The 16,778-nt window shown below is 39.7% G+C and overlaps 1 protein-coding gene across 2 annotated transcripts in view; it reads right to left on the reverse strand.

Annotated features, from left to right (window-relative positions):
- TLR8 (toll like receptor 8) overlaps positions 1–16,191 on the reverse strand; it is a 165,466-nt gene extending 149,275 nt beyond the window's left edge. For both annotated transcript variants that reach the window (XR_013274579.1, XM_077482544.1), the window contains exon 1: positions 16,052–16,191. The gene's annotated coding sequence lies outside the window, so the exon portion shown is untranslated. The remainder of the gene's footprint in view (positions 1–16,051) is intronic.
- Between the last annotated feature and the right edge of the window lie 587 nt (positions 16,192–16,778).

A 16,778-nucleotide genomic window follows, 5' to 3' on the forward strand; every position in this document is an offset into this window, starting at 1 on the left:
TCATTGCAAGAGCTTCCTGTAAATTATAAAAAAACGATTGGTTTGATTCCTGGGACCAGCTTTTTTTTTTTAAATTGATGAGCGATTGTCACATGTTATCCTTTGTGAGTACTTAGTGATTCATTTTAATATATATATATATATATTTTTTAATGTGGCTTGGCTTCACACTATGTTTTTGGTTGAACTAGATGGACTTGTGTCTTTTCAACCTGACTATGTAACTATGTGGCTTTCCTGACCTTTTTCTTTCTCATGATTCCAAAATGTTGGTCCATGGATGTCACATACATGAGGTCGTAGCGAAATCCAGTGGAGCCTTCTAATCCTGAGCAGGAGAGCAGTCTGACACAAACGCATTTTCACTCTTTTTAACCTAAAGAGTCCATTTGCTTTGGTAAGTGTTTTACTGTACCACAGGTGACAGAGCACATGAGGTGTTGGTGTCTTCAACTGTTACCAATACTGTGGTATCCATCGTTTTGAATTAGTGATATTTGCAACATTTGGGACTGTTTGTCACTTGCACATTTATGTGGGCTTACCCAGTTTTTACTTAATGTATTCATATGAATATTCATTGTTATGTATTTAAATTTTTAGTGCAGCACTTTTTTATAATTGTTCTTGTAATAAAAAACAGTCACTGATGCGCTCTCTTTCCTTATGCAGCGTGACGGGTCCTGTCTCCATTCCCTTATGTCGTTTTTTGTAGGCAGCCTGTAGTAAGTGGAGCCTGTTGGGTCCCTCCCTAGATCCCCATGAAGAAGTCACGTGGTATGACGTAACGCGTAGGGAGTGGCCGTAGGACAAACCGGAAGTAGCGTAAGACTGGCAGAAGACGCCAGATCTCCATCTTACTCTATCTGTTTGAATTTTTTCTTTTAAATGTGAGAGTCCATTTTTATCGCTTAATAAATTTGTTCATTTATTGAAACCACTACACGATTGGAGTCTCCTCTCTCTCCCCCTCTCCTCTGTGTTCTTTTCAAGTTCCACACCACGGAAATACAAGTCCATAGCTGCAGTATTACATTCAAGAGCTGGAAATGGCCCTCTAGTGGCAGAAGTGTATACTACATGCTTTATCTGCAATTCCTTGGTTACTGTATACAGAGAAGCAAAGGAGAAGTTTTTGGGGTTATTTTCATTTGTCTGAATATTTCATCTTGAGGTGAGAGTTCTGAGAGCCTGGATTTATATATTTTGGAACATTTGGTCCCGTTCTTTCTCTTGTTTTCCACTTTATACCTTCACTCATCGGTGTGTTTATTTTTTGATTTTTATTGACTGTTTTTATATTTTTTATATTTTTATATTCATCATCAATTTTTTCAGTGGCACGATTTGCGCAGGACTCTTTATTTTATTCATTTTGATGCGATAGTTTGCGTTTACTATTTTGTCCCGCTGCATTTTGTATTATTTAGTAGCACTTGCACTTTTGTATCACTTCACTGGTTATTTCACTTATATTGTGTATTGGTATATTTTCAATTTTTTACACGTACTTAGATACATTTTCACGTTTAGCACTTAGTGGCGCGAGGGTCCATTTTTTACTTTTTTATAATTGTTCTTGTAATAAAAAACAGTCACTGATGCGCTCTCTTTCCTTATGCAGCGTGACGGGTCCTGTCTCCATTCCCTTATGTCGTTTTTTGTAGGCAGCCTGTAGTAAGTGGAGCCTGTTGGGTCCTTCCCTATATCTCTGCTCTATGCACAGGCAATGTACAGCACAGTGATGATGTCACTAACATTTACACTGTAAAATCTGGGTTTGCAAAGTTTTTGGTACACATGGTGGATTTATATCATGTGTCTATTAAGGGAATATATTTAAATAAAAGGTTTTGCTTCAGTGGAAGTATTCAGCACACTACTCCCAACACATACAGAAATATTTGGAGCAGGATCTTCTTAGTAGTAGTAAAGAAAAAAAAAGTATGTATGTATATAATCAACAGTCACAGGAAGCCTAATAATCCATATTTAGATCAGTCTACACACTTTGGCATGGTTACCGCTTCCTCAGGACTAAAATGTCAGCTTCCCTGTGTAAGTTGGTAACAAACAAAGATCCACCTCACATAAAAGTCACCTATACAGTGGTTGATCTAAAGGTTGACCCTCCACCTCCACCTGGTCTGTGGGGGCATACATAAATTGTCCATGGCCATGGTCCTCCTAGTTTATTAGGCACAGGACCCCATGCACATGGATAGGGATGAGGCTAGATTAAGTGGAAATTTTTTTCGGGGGAGCGTCAAACAGTATGACACCCCCCCCCCAGATCGGTCGGCCAGTCGGTCAGTCACACTTACCCCATCACTGGCAGCTTCCAGTTCTCCTGCGTCCTCTCATTCTCTGGGTCATTGCAGTAGGTTCTGTTTCCTCCCTCCTCCTCAGCGGCCAATCGGGAGTCTTGTCTTTTCGGCCATTTGGAAAAAGGGTCTCACACCCACTTCTGATTGGCCAGATTGAGGCTCAGTATTTCAATAGCGAATATTCATTTGCTGTTGTAACACGCCTGGGTGGGATCGGAGCACATCCTGTGCGTTCCAAGCCCATTAAATTTTGAAGCCTATTAGAGCCTCTTGTTCTAATCAGGTGCTTAAAAAAACAACAAAACCCCACAGCTGTAATTCATGCACCCGGTGCCCTGAAAGAGGCCGGACACATTAATAGGGAGTGGCCACGGATAGATTCATGCTATGCTATGCATGAATCTATCCATTGCCATATAGGGGGTTGGAGTGGAGAGAGGGGTTGGTGCCCCTAATGGACGGGCCGCCACTTGCCAAATTGCCTACCTATAAGCTGCAATTTCAGTCATGAGGAAGCTGCACCCACCTAGGTCCCATAGACTAATCTAACTATTGATTATTAAGCTTTCTGTGACTGTTGCTCATGATCACACACTTACTTTTTTTGTAAGTAATAGTTTGCGTTAAAAACAGGGGCTTCCTTTGCAACTACATGTGTAAGCTGGAGAACCACTTCACGGCAACCCAGTAATATCTGCAGTCCTAACTCAACATTTTTGAGAGCCTCCACAGTGGAAGCACATGCATAATAATGGATAGATAGAGGGTAGGTAAGCCTGGAGGGGAGGGTGTCCAGTGAACCCCTGTGCCTTTAAAGGAGGGGTGGGCTCCCCTCGTTGAAACAAGATCGTTTTATTTATGATCCCATATCTCACTGTAAAGAGGACCAATCATGCCATATTCCTATTACAAGGGATGTTTACATTCCTTGTAATAGGAATAAAAGTGATCAATTTTTTCTTTAAAGCGCCCCTGTCCCCGTGAGCTCGCACACAGAAGCAAATGCATACTCAAGTCCAGCTCACATATGAAAACGGTGTTCAAACCACACATGTGAGGTATTGCCATGAACATTTGAGCGAGAGCAATAATTCTAGCCCTAGACCTCCTCTGTAACTCAAGACATATAACCAGTAAAAATATTTAAAGTGTCACCTATGGGGATTTTTAAGTACCGAAGTTTGGCGCCATTCCACAAGCGCGTGCAATTTTGAAACGTGACGTTAGTTATCTATTTACTCAACGTGACTTCATCTTTCACATTATCTGAAAAAAATTGGGCTAACTTTACTGTTTTTTTGTTTGTTTGTTTTTTAAGCATGAAATGGTCCCCCCCCAAAAAAAGTGTTTGAAGAATTCCTGCGCAAATACCATGCGAGATAAAAAGTTGCAATGGCCTCCATTGTATTCTCTAGGGTCTTTTCTAAAAAAAAACTATATAATGTAATTTTCTAGCAAAAAAATTATGAATTTTACATGTAGGAGAGAAATGTCAGAATTGGCCTGGATGTGACGTGGTTAATGATGGAATATAATACAATCATGTGATTGGTGGATATATTTGTTGTGAATATTGTACATAATAAGGGTAATTTTTTGGTGGGGTAAGAAACAAGTTAACACATCAGTTGTGGCTGTGTATAAAATACCATGTTTTACCAATTTTAAGCAGCTATCAATTATACCATTAATCACCTCAATACAGTGCACCCCTTCCTGTCCAGACCAATTTTCAGCTTTCAGCGCTCTCACAGTTTGAATGACAGTTACTCAGTCATGCAACACTGTACCCATATGAAACTTGTGTCCTTTTTTTCCACACAAATAGAGCTTTCTTTTAGTGGTATTTAATCAATAGTGGGTTTTTTATTTTATGTGCTATAAATTAAAAAGTAGGTCAATTTTGTGAAAAAATGCCTTTCACGATCGCGCGCATTCCCTGTTTAAATGGGAGGACGTCATATGATGGCCTCCTGCCACAAGAGCAGCGCCGCCTGGCCGTCATTTGACAGCCGGTGGTCGGCAAGCAGTTAAAGTGGTTGTAAACCCATTACAACCACTTTAAACCACAGGTAAGCCTAGATTAAGGCTTACTGTAGGTGCAAGAAATACCTCCCTAACCTAAAAGGTTTAGAAGATATTTGCAGAAATAGTGGCACTGATGACTACAGCTACTGTATAAGTCTACATCCATATTGGGGCCGTGCCACGTTAGCGGCAAAGTGCTTTATCACCGTTTGAGCAGAGCTTTTCGGCCACTAACAGGGAGCTTTTAACCCCTGCTACCGGCCCGAAGAAAGGATTAGAACCGCCTGCGTTGCGACGCTTCCGAAACGCTTTTCAGACGTCCCGCAAGTGCACCACCAAAGTGGGAAAGCACTCGGGCGTTCACACCGGGGTGGCTTGGAAGGCGGTTTACAGTTGGTAATTTTAGTGCTAAAATGCCCAAAAACCGCATACAGTGTGAAAGTAGTCTAATGCCGCGTACACACGATTGGACTATCTGGCGGACAATCCGACGGACTTTGCAGCTGAGGTCCATCAGACTTTCAAGTGAACGGACTTGGCCACACACGATCACTCCAAAAGTCTGACGGATTTGAACGTGATGACGTAGAATAAGGAAGTTCATAGCCAGTAGCCAGTAGCCAATAGCTGACCTAGCGTCGGTTTTAGTTCGTCAGACTAGCACACAGATGAGCGGATTGTCCAGCGGACAATTTTGAAACAAGTCTTATTTCTAAGTCCGCCGGACTTTTGGGAAGAAAAAGTCCACTGGAGCCCACACTCGATCAAATTGTCTGGCGGACTCTAGTCCGATCGTGTGTACGTGGAATAAGTGTCACTGGTCCCCAAAAAGTGTTCAACTGTCTGCCACAATATTGCAGTCCCGCTATAAGTCACCGACCCTACTAATAAAAATTAATAAAAATATCCCATAGTTTGTAGACACTATAACATTTGCGCAAACCAATCGATATACAGCATTATACATATTGGCCTAAATTGATGAAGAAATTACATTTTTTAAATTTTTTTATTGAACGTTTTATAGCAGAAAGTAAAAAATATTGTTTTTTTTCCAAGTGGTTGGTCTAATCAAATGCCACCAAAAGAAAGCTTGCCAACGTCATTTTGCTATATGGCAGGCAGCAAGTGGTTAAAAAGGAAAGGTAATTTTTAAAGGGGTGTTCCAACGTGGAATTTTTTTTTTAAAAGTCAGCAGCTAAAAAAAAAGTAGCTGCTGACTTTTAATAAGGACATTTACCTTTCCAGGGCGGGCGCCTGCGATGTCGGCCGCCCGAGGCCGACCCGTCCCTCGGCTCTCGGGTCCCGGTGCCGCCATCCTCACTAAGGGAGACAGGTATTGGAGCCCGTTTCCTACTGCGTAAGCGCAAGTCACGTGGCGCTTTGTGAATGTCCCGCGCTGTTAGGAAAAACACAGTTCCCAGAACACAGCGCGCCTCATTACCCAGAAGACAACGCGAGGAGGAGAGAAGACCGAAGATCACCACGGAGTAGGAAGAGGCACATTAGGAAGACTGCCTAGTAACAGGGTTTTTTTTTTTTTTATGTTTTATTTTTTTTTTTTAAGAATATTGATGCTGTTTTTATTTCATTTTTTATTTTATTTTTTAGGGTGGCCCTCCACTTTAAATAACAATTACAATATGGCTTGTGTCGCAATTGTATATGCTATATTCTTTTTTCTGTAATTTGCAATTTTTTTTCCCCACAAAAGTGGAGTCACCCTTTAAAGGTAAGGCGGTGCCGTGTCGCAAAAATGGACTGGTTAGGAAGGGGGGGGGGGTATCAAGTGGTTAATCTATGATCACTTCTACGAACTGTGTATACAGTATACTATTTATCTGCAAAATTATATTGAATTTATGTATTTAACCACCTCAATACTGGGCAATTTCCCCCAATTCCTGCCCAGGCCATTTTTTAGCTTTCAGCACTGTCGCACTTTAGCCTCGTACACACAATCGGATTGTTCACAGACAAAACCATAGAAATTTTGTTTGAAGAGTGTTGGCCCAAACTTGTCTTGCATACACACGGCCACACAATTGTTGGTCAACAATTACGAACTTAGTGACGTACTAGATAGACTATGTGGTTTTTAGCTCTTTAGCGCCACCCTTTGGGCTCCTTCTGCTAATTCCGTGTTAGTAGAAGTTTGGCGAGTGTTGATTCGTGCTTTTTATTTCGCAATTTTCAGGAACTTCCAACCCCTTTTACAAGCCATAAACAGGGACTTGGAGAAATGTCCTTTAAAATATTTCTCATGGTTCGGCAGGGCAGCCATTATCAAATTGTCAATCTTACCTAGAATCCTGTACTTTTTTCAGACCATCCCAGGCCGTTCGTCAACCAGCCATGTTGTGGAATCGGAGGACATAACGTGTTATTTATTATTGGCTTTTGGAGTTATTGCTTTGACATAATTTTTTGGGTTGAATAATGATTCGATTTGGTAGATTTTCTATATTATTGGATGCATAGAATGCACTTTTTGGTTAAGTTGGCAGATAGCATGTCTAATTTTATTTGTTTTCTTTTTTTAACGCACAATAAAAAAATTGTGTAGAATAATACTTGGCTATGTGTTTTACTTCAAACGACAGTTTGGGAGTAGGCAGTTACATTTAAAAAAAATACAATGTAAAATTGACAAGGGACACCAACATAGTTGTATCTTTGATCTTAACCACTTCAGCCACGCAAGAATTTACCACCTTCCCGACCAGAGCATTTTTTGCGATTCGGTACTGCGTTGCTTTAACTGACAATTGCGCGATCATGCGACGTGGCTCCCAAACAAAATTTACGTCCTTTTTTCCCCACCAATAGAGCTTTCTTTTGGAGGTATTTGATCACCAATGCGGTTTTTATTTTTTGCGCTATAAACAAAAGCATAGCGACAATTTTTTTTTTAAAATGCATTATTTTTTACTTTTGCTATAATAAATATCTCCCAAAAATATATATATAAAAAAAAATTTCCCCTTAGTTTAGGCCGATACGTATTCTTCTACATATTTTTGGTAAAATATAAAAATAAAAAAAATTGCAATAAGCGTTTATTGATTACTTTGCGCAAAAGTTATAGCATCTACAAAATAGGGGATAGTTTTATGGCATTTTTATTAATTTTTTTTTTACTAGAAATGGTGGCAATCAGCGATTTTTATTGTGACTGCGACATTATGGCGGACACATCGGCCAATTTTGACACATTTTTGGGACCATTGGCATTAATACAGCAATCAATGCTATAAAACTGCATTGATTACTGTAAAAATGTCACTGGCAGTGTAAATTTTGTGAAAAACAGTGTAGCGCTTATTTGTTTTTACCACATTACAATGTGACCAATGTAATCAGTGCATACATTAGACTGTGCAAACAAATAAATACATTTAAACACTCTTTGCTCTATATGATAACTAAAGCTAGAATGTCCAAACAAATATATGAAAAAATATATAAAAAAAATAGGAAAATAACGTGAAAACAAGTGAAAAGTTCTCCAAATTTTCCGTGTATGATACGATGAAGTGAAAACAGTCCTACACCTTCTCCAAGGAATGATCGCACAATCACCGCGTGAACCCTCCACCACATAAAATGGGGGCTTACCAGATTTAATGGATCCTACTCAAAATTATATTTGGAGGATCATATATGCTTGTAGATATACATAGGCTTTTTCGGTGTTGTCCTTTTCTGGAAAACTTTCAAGTGTGGCTATTTCCTCTACAGTATGTCTCCATCCACATAAATCATCATAGGTAATGGGATAGATATAAAAGAAGAAAGCAGGGACCACAATAGTGTAACTCCGTTTTTCGTTTCAAGTAATTTAATAAAAAATGATCAAATTCACGTGTACAAAGAACATAAGCGCTTTTTCAATAAAATCTCAGGCTGCAGTGAAGTACCGACGCGTTTCGTCTTAAGCAGACATCATCTGGGGAAGGGGTTAACCACTAGGGGGCGGGGAGGGGTTAAGTGTGTCCTAGGGGAGTGATTCTAAGTGTGGGGGGAGGGGCTGTGTGTGACGTGACACTGTGACGTGACACTGATCGCTGCTCACGATGACAGGGAGCAGATGATCATTGTCCTGTCACTAGGCAGAACAGGGAGATGCTGTTTACTTCGGCATCTCCCCGTTCTTCAGCTCTGTGACACGATCGTGGGTATCTCCGCAGCGATAGAGTCCGCGGGTCCCGCGGGCACAGTCATGGAGCTCGCGGCAGGTGTGCGCGCTTGGCGGGAAACTCAAAGTAACGTATGGGTACATTACTTTGGCCAGCCGTGCCATTCTGCCAACGTATATATGCCGACAGCGGTCGGCAAGTGGTTAAAAACTATGGGATAATGGTGTTGTGGTAACTTGCTCAAATAAATTTTTTTAAAAAGCATATCCTGATATCACTAGAAAAAAAAAAGTCTTTGAAAATACGCTGGCCATAACTCCATCAGTATCACCAGCAACACAGCTTCATTATTATCCCAATAAAGAAGAAGAGAATGTGCACTGCATTTTGAGATTTCATAATTTGCCACGTCACGAATGTTAATTCTCCATTACGAACGCTAGTTTACAAGACCGACCACTTCTGGCTCGTCCTTGCTTCCCAGAATGCCTGTTTGCACTTTGGACTTTTGTCTGACAGACTTGTGTACACACGCTAGGAAAATCCAACAGCACACATTTGTCCACGGGAAAATTTTAAAACCTAGCTAACATTTGTCCGCGGAAAGTCCGGCAACAATTGTCCGATGGAGCATACATACAGCCTGTCATCACACATTTCCCGTCGGAAAGTCTGATCGTGTGTACGAGGCTTTAGAATGACAATTGTGCAGTCATGCAACATTGTACCTAAATTAATATTTTTATATTTTTCTTTACACAAATAGAGTTTTCTTTTGGTGGTATTTAATCACTGCTGGAATTTTTATTTTGTATACATTTTCTAAATAATTAATTTTGCTCCTTCACTGATGCGAGTTGATAGGCTGCACTGATTAGGTGGCACTAATATGCCGCACTGATGGGTACTGATAGGTGGCAAAGATAGGAAGCACTGATGGGCAGCACTTATGGGCACTGATTGGTGGCACTGCTGGCACTTTCCTGTAATCAGGGCACTAATGATCAGTGCCCTGATTACCTGCCCAAGTCTCCTCTGAGTAGATGCCACTGTTTGGCACCCCTTGCCACGCACTCTGTCAGTGTGTGCTGTCATATGACCTCCCACAACGAGAGTGCCACCCCGCCGCAGTCATTTTACTATACGTCATTAACCCTGATCTTGGTAAAGAGCTGATGACGTGGCTCTTTATCCATGTGATCGGCTCTGTCCAATCACAGCTGGTCACATGTAGACAAGGAAGTGCCATTTATCGGCTTTCCTTGGCTCACACCGACAGAGTGTGTGCTAAGAACCAATCAGTGGCATCTCCCTGCAGGGGAGACCTCTACAGGTAATCAGGGCACTGATCATCAGTGCCCTGATTACAGTACAGCCCCAGCAGTGCCCATTAGTGATGTCTTTCAGTGCCTGCTCATCAGTGCTGCCCATCAGTACTTCCCATCAGTGCGGCAGTACTTCCCATTAGCGCACATCAGTGAAGGAGAAAAATTACTTATTTACAAAATAAATTTTTTGCAAAAAATAAAACAACAATAAAAATAATACAAATAAAAAACCCAGCAGTGATTAAATACCACTAAAAGAAAGCTCTATTTGTGTAAAAAAAAAAAAGTCATTTGGGTACAGTGTTGCATGACCACACAATTGTCATTCAAAGTATGGCAGAGCTGAAAGTTGACAATTGGCCTGGGGAGGAAGGGGGTGCAAATGCCCAGTAGGCAAGTGGATAATGCCTTCTGTGCTCCCGGCTTATGGTTGTGTCTTACTGTTTCTATATCATAAAACATTTTCCAATTAGTCATGTTGTGGTAAGCCTTACACCCAGGTTCTGATTGCCACACAGGAACATGTGCACAGCTGTCTGGAGAAATGTTGCGGTTTGATAATTGCCATGGATAAAATATTGCAACAACTTTAGATTGCTACTAAATAACTAAATTTGTTACCATGACCTGCCAACGCTGTACTTTATATAAGCAACATGCAGTTTATATAATGATACACATGATAGTTGAGATAATATTTTAATGACATGCCAGTACACAAGTAATAGGAGAACTGACAATAAAATTCAGATGTGAACATATTATAAAATGAACTTCCCCAAAATAAATAAATAAATTATAAAAAAAACGATTTCAAGGGGAATTACAGGCAATAAATAAAACCAGTATGCTATTAAAGCAGAACTTATCTGTATCAGATGCACCACAAATCAAAAACGCTATACAATTCATTTTTTGTGTTCAAAGTAAACTAACATTCAGCCATGTCTCCATGGTTTTTGTTTAGAAATCACTTTGAAATGCACCCTCTAGCAATTCTAACTATGGTAATCTTAACTGAGGACAGATGATTCAAGGAACACTTTCTAGAATCCATCTGCCCTTAGCTCAGACATGTAGGCTGTGCTTATCTGGCTAAACCCCATCTCCCAGATGAAAGGGGAATAAATGTGCATACAAACTACTGGAAGGTATGGCATCATTTTGGCTTAGGCCAAAAACCAGGAAGAAACTGAAGAAATGTTAAAAAATAAAAATAAAAAGTTTAAAACACAGATATAGAATATACCTTAACTGCTTACTAATGCCAACAGCATAACAGTTAACCACCATTTATATATTGTGGCCTGGCGGGACAAGCGCCATCTGGAAGGAGATACCCATACATCCCCCTTACATACTAGCCGCTTATGTTAGCCCTCAGGGGCATGTAGCAGTGTGCTCTGAGGGGCACGGCAGATCCCAGATCATTGTGTCAATGTCATTGGCCCTGCACCGTGTGATTTATGTGACCAATCACAGTAGTAATAATAAACAAAGGCTGTCTGTCCTTCATGCTTAATACTGTAATTGCTGTGACTGGTCACAGAGATCACATGGCACAGGGCCAATGAATGGTGTTAGGAAACCAATTACTTATACAGTCAACACAACTGTAAAAAAACAAAAAACAAAAACACAATTACCCCTAGAGCAGTACAGTGACAGTAAAAAAAGAGTTTTTATTTATTTTTTACATACTGTCACTCTGCTGACATTGTACTGCTGTGGCGGTGACCATGTACAAAGGCTGGCTGCTTTGCTATAACAGTATATCCACAGCAGTAGAATATCACTAGACCAGTGCTACCAGTCACTACAATTTCCCTAATAACAGCCGCACCAGTCACAGTGGGGGAGATTTACTACAGCTGGTGCAGCTGTGCATGGTAGCCAATCAGCTTCTAACTTCAGCTTGTTCAATTTAGGGCTGAAACTAAAACTAACCGATTAATCAACAACTAATCGATTATGAAATGAATCGATTACAATTTTCATAATCGATTAATCGGCCAGTAACATAATGGAGTTAAAAAAATAAAAATAAAATTAGCCCTTTATAATACAAAGAGCAAATAATCGCTACTGTAAATATTACTCTCACTGTTCTACAGTAAAAAAAATGAACCCCATACAGTGATTAGTGATAGTAGTGATATAGTGATTATCTGTGTTTTTCTACTATAAAGGGCTAATTTTAGTTTTTTTAACCCCCATTATGTTACTAAACGTCTTAGACCTGGTTCACATCTATGTGTTTATTGGTGCTTTTTGCAGAAATGCACTACAGTACATTTACATGGGTTTCCTATGGGAAACGTTCACACCTGAAAGGGTCAGGGACTTTTAAACGCAAAATGATGCTTTATTGGTTCAATATACTTCAATGGAGAAGCTGCAGAAAAGCATGTAATGCATTTTTGCAGCAATTTGTGTTTTTTAATCTGCCCAAAAAAAATGCAAATTGCAGTAAAATCACGTGCGCAAAAATCAAAACGTACAGCAAAAAGCACTGCAGAAACAGATCAAAAGCAAACTGCATAGGTGTGTACCGAGCCTTATGCTGGCCTCACAGAGCAATTTTCAGATGAGAATATTCCGCCAAAAATTCTTTGTACATTCGCTGAATGAAAGAATTTTGTTTGAAATTTTCACTTGTTTTTAACATTCTGTTTTTAAAATGAATGTCATTTCTGAACGAAAACCCCATACATTGCCTGAAAATTAATTTAACTAAGAAGTTTTCTATTATTTCCAAATTTTCCTGTCACTGTGGTTGACCCATTTTTGTTTTATGTTATTAACCGATTAATCTAAACAATAATCGGCCAACTAATCGATTATGAAAATAATCGTTAGTTGCAGCCCTAGTTCAATTAGACTTTGACAATAAAACCTGCAAGCTGATTGGTTTCTATTCAGAGCTGCACCAGATTTTGAATGCTCACATTTTAGTAAATCTCCCCCAGGACCCCTAATCACCACCACACCGGTCACAGTGTCCCTGATCACTGCCACACTAGCTATAGGTGTCACCATAAGGACTTGGTCACATGTGTGATGCTCTCAGAGAGCTATCCATTGTATAGCTTCCTTACCACCTGATTTAACACCACACAAGCACTAAGCTCATTTGTATTAAGGGGGCATAATTCTTGCCATAGCTGTGAAGCAAAGCATTACAGCATGTGCACACCCCTGGCCGCTGTAGCTAAAAGGGGAAGCAGCTGAGGGATGTGTCTGCCCTCCAACCTAATGTGTAAACAAGTCCTAATAGTGCAGTCAGTGTGTCTCCGATGACCACCGCGCCAGTCACAGTGGCAGACTGTAGCTAGAATTAGTGTTCCTTATTGTCACCACACCAGGCCAGTGCACCCAGCAACAATTTTCCTGATCACTGGCACACCAGTCCCAGTGTTATTAGACCAGTAGTATATGACAGCAACAGTGTTCCTTATCACACCAGTTGCAGTGTCACCAAATAAGTGTGATCCAGCAACGGTGTCCCATATTGTTTCGTCACCAGACCAATGTAAGTTAGCAAAAGTTTTCCTGATAGCTGCCACACCAGTGCAGTGTTGCCTCTGCCTGCCACCTGTAATGACCCAGGCTGTTTATCACATCTCTGCCTGCTGCCTGGCCGGATCCTTTGCCTGTTTGCAGAACATGTCTTTGCCTACTGCCTGAACTGACCCTTCTGCATGTCTGACTGACTACATTGCTATAAGACCCCAAACCCAACCATTCCCTGTGGACAACTGCACTCCTGGAACCAAAGGAACTCTTGTTCTTCCCCTCTTTAGGCTATGTTTACACTGTTGCATCCCCAAAGTCGCACGATTTTGCTGCAATTTTTTGCGACTTGAAGAAATGCCTGTGTATTCTTGAGGTCTATGGACCTCAAGTCGCATCAAAGTTTAACCAAAGTAGTGCAGGGACTACTTTGAAGTTGCTGCATCTTGATGTCGCACAGATATGAACGGTACTCACTGGAAATCATGGTGTACAACGTGTCATGTGACTTTTCAGTCCCAAATCGCATGAAAAGTCGCACTAGTGGAAACCTAGCCTAAGTCTCATGTACTATCTAGCCAATCAAAATGTAATTCCTGGGGGCAGCCAAATACTAGTAGACTAGGCTAATTTGACTTGTAGAACGGGGACTGCTATAGGTGTGGCTATGCTAAAGTCAGGCATAGAGGATACAGTTTTATTTCCTGCAAACAAATCCCTCCCATGGAGCTAATGTGTTCTCCCAGTGGAAAGGGGAGGATGGGGGTTTGGTGCAGTCAGCTGTCCCTGGCATCTGCTGGCAATAATCGCATCCTAAAAAGTTGATGTGCTGGTGGTACCCAAGCCGATGGATGGATCGACTTAGGTACAAATAAGCCTGCCCACACGTGGTTCAAATCTCAGTCACTCCCTGCTTAACCAGATAAGATTCAAAACCATCTATTGCCAGCTTAAGCTATATTCCCTGGCCACTTGTATAGGAGGTGACCATCACAGTATATTGGTTTTGATACAATTGGTTGATTTATGCGATACACAAGATACAAATGTCCAGTACATAATTAGCCCAAACAGTAAAAAAAAACTCAAATGTGGCATTGCCATATTTGGGAGGAGTAGCAGAATGTGTTTTGGGGTATAATTCCAACTATGTCTAGGTGTGTTAGAAATATCTCAAATATTGACTAATGTGAAAAAAAAATATTTTCATGCTTGCTTTTTTTCTCCAAAAACTAATGGTGAAAAAATACATTTTCAAAAGACTTATTATCCCTTTCAGAAAACACCTTGGGGTGTTTGCTTTCAAAAATAGGGTCCTTTTGTGGGTGTTCTACTGTCCTGGCACTCCAGAAATATGATAGGTAGTCAGGAAATTAGACAAATATGCTCCTTGAAAGCCCAAAAGGTGCCCCTTGGATTTTGGGCCCCTCTTTGTTAAAGTCTCACTCAAGTGGTATTCCTAACTTTCTAAAAAAAATTAAATAAATAAAATTACAACTTTAAAAAAGTAACCATGCCGTTTACTAAATACCTTGGACTGTCTACTTTCTATAAAAGGGTAATTTAGGGGATATTTGTACTATCCTGGTATTTTATGGCTTCAAGAATTGAAACAAGCAGTCAGTATATCAGGACTGACTCAATTCATAAATATATCAATTAGACCATTGGTTTTAGACTTGAATGTTCACACAGACTAAAACATAAAATACTGATTTAGGTCATTTTTACCAAAGATTTGCAAAAACCAAGAAATACTTTTTTTTTTTTTTAAATAGGTTTTTTCCTTATATATATATATATATATATATATATATAAAACAAATAACTCAGCAGTGATTACATAGCACCAAAATTGCCAAACTCTTTGAGATAATTTGAATCAAATTTAGTTTGAGAATCTACTTGGTACACTATTCTTTTTGTGTGTGACAGCACAGCGCGATTGGCAGCTGCACGGCTTTGACTGTTTTTAGTTCCCGTTTCATTGCAAGAGCATGAACTTCAAAGCTTGATTGCCAAAAGTGAAAACACACTTTAAGCGTGTGTCCCAAAGTTATATTTTCAATTTAGCCCGCAGTGTCAATATAAAAGAAAATTGTAAGTAAATATGGGAAATAGTATTGCTGACTTGTTTTGCAAGACGCAGCCTATAAGGCTGTCATCCTGGATTTCCTTCAGTGCTTAGTGAATCAGTTACTGACTGCACTTACATGTATATTAGGTGTCAGGGGTTTGTGATTCTCCAGAGAAGCAAAGATGCCCCACATCCCCCACCTTCAAAAAAGTCACAATGTTAGCGCTCATTTTTTTTATCCCATCAGGTTCTTTCTAAAACTATTCCAATCAATGTAAATGCTACTAATACTATAGATATTGGATGATATTCCACAGGCTTCCATGATTTGGAAATATGTAAAAAAAATTTCGATACATTTTTAAACTCTCGCTAATACATAAAAAAAAAAAAATTATATATATACATATACACACACATACATATTATATATATGAAACAGCCAAGTGGTTGAAAAAAGGGAAAAAAATATAACTGTATAATCACAGTAACATGGTACTGAATGAAAGCATTATTATACTGTATGTTGAAGTTATAGTTTAAATTACCTTTTTTCAACATCTAAATTACATACACTGACTATATATATATAAATATAATATAATACGATTCTACATTTGGAGAAATGTAACTCATTACCTTTGGATCTACTCAGATGCTAAACATTCTTCTTGAAATTCCTTAGATGACATCTGGGTCAGGACTTCTCCCCCACCTCTGTCCTCCTCGACTGTTTAAAAATGAGCAGAGGTGTTGCTCATACTCAAAAAGTGTTTTCAAGTGGCTTTCCGGCTTACTGTGAGTATATATAAAAATAGATATGCATGAGAACAGACGTCAAATAGCTAGGATTACTTCCCATTTTATACAGCCCGAAAGCAGTTAAAATTTTTTCACTTTTTGAGATGTTACCAAACTCACTACAATCAATTATTGTTTATCTGACTATGAACAAAACCACATGCAGTCATTCCGGGAGATGCAACAAGATAAAAATTGATATCTGACTGAAGCTATTCAACTCTTATTAAAGGGGGGCTCCCGGATTCCAATAAGTCCCCCGCCCGCAGACCCCGAGAACCAATGGCCAGGGTTGGCGGGAAGAGGCCCTTGTCCTCATCAACATGGAGACAAGGTGCTTTGGGGTGGGGGGGCCACAAATGTTTACTTTATTCAAGAATAGTACCAATTGTACAATGTGTTATATGCGTTTTCCTCATTTTGGTAGGCTCTCTCATTTGCTGATGTACCTTATGGTTTGTCATCTTCCATTTACATGATTATGTAATGAATTAGGTGATTATTTGCTATATCGGCTCTAAACTTTGATAAAATGTTTATGATAAAAAAAACACATGCAGTGACA

Source organism: Lithobates pipiens, unplaced genomic scaffold (assembly GCF_037356315.1).
Source record: "Lithobates pipiens isolate NorthernLeopardFrog02 unplaced genomic scaffold, aLitPip1_a1.2 Scaffold_16, whole genome shotgun sequence".
NCBI lineage: Eukaryota > Metazoa > Chordata > Amphibia > Anura > Ranidae > Lithobates > Lithobates pipiens.